The following is a 923-nucleotide window of genomic DNA, read 5'->3' as shown; positions in this document are numbered from 1 at the left end:
AGAGGAACGTTGGATCGAATAACGTATCAAACTTTCATTTCTCGCGGGAGAAGGATCCTCGAGGAAAACCATCTGACGTCAGAATCCCACAACCCTCCCGAAGGTCAACTTCTTTCCGGCGAATCGCAAGTTGTGTGCTCGGTTGACTTGCTGTGGATTTCGGCACAGTAGCATTTCTGATATGCTAAGTGTGTAACTGATATTCTTTCTAACTTCTTTTCCATTCAGAAATGCACGGTAAGTAGATAAAGCCCTAATTGGGGCTGAAATCAAACTCAGTTGTTTTTTTAAAGAAAAACTAAACGAACCAGGTGATTTAGAGTCGGCGCTCAACCGGGCCCGTATTAGCTGTATGGAAGATGCCAGCACAATGCCAGCATGTCACGGCCACCGCGGGCCGCTGGGGGCATCGCAGAGACTCCTGTGAAGACAAGTTCTCCAGGCGGAACCGAAAGCACATACTTCGGGAAGAGATGACCGTAGTGCGCGTCTCTGCAGCGGATGCTGCCTTGAAACGAAAACCTTCAAACTCTGCCTCGAAATATTAACACGAGTCTACGGCCACGCCACCCTGAACGCGCCCGATCCCGTCTGATCTCGGAAGCTACGCAGGGTCGGGCCTGGTTAGTACTCGGATGGGAGACCGCCTAGGAAGACCAGGTGCTGTAGGCGTAAAAAATAAAAATTAAAAAATTTAAAAAATAAGGGAATGTAAGCTGACGAGGTCCTTGCAATCTGTGAGGCCAACCAAGGGTTGCCTTGCAGAAAGAAAGAAAGAGAAAGGAAAGAAAGAAAGAAAGAGAGAGAGAGAGAGAGAGAGAGAGAGAGAGAGAGAGAGAGAGAGAAAGAAAGAAAGAAAGAAAGAAAGAAAGAAAGAAAGAAAGAAAGAAAGAAAGAAAGAAAGAAAGAAAGAAAGAAAGAAA

At 46.3% G+C, this 923-nt stretch overlaps 1 non-coding gene across 1 annotated transcript; it reads left to right on the top strand.

Moving 5' to 3' along the window:
- The first annotated feature begins 553 nt into the window (after positions 1–553).
- On the top strand, positions 554–672 carry LOC111730463. Its single transcript, XR_002776703.1, has one exon. It is a non-coding gene; the product is annotated as a 5S ribosomal RNA (ribosomal RNA).
- The last annotated feature ends 251 nt before the right edge of the window (positions 673–923 follow it).

The sequence above is a fragment of the Pteropus vampyrus genome, unplaced genomic scaffold (assembly GCF_000151845.1).
Source record: "Pteropus vampyrus isolate Shadow unplaced genomic scaffold, Pvam_2.0 Scaffold315, whole genome shotgun sequence".
In the NCBI taxonomy this organism is placed as follows: Eukaryota; Metazoa; Chordata; class Mammalia; order Chiroptera; family Pteropodidae; genus Pteropus; species Pteropus vampyrus.
This window is presented reverse-complemented; position numbering and strand designations above follow the sequence as displayed.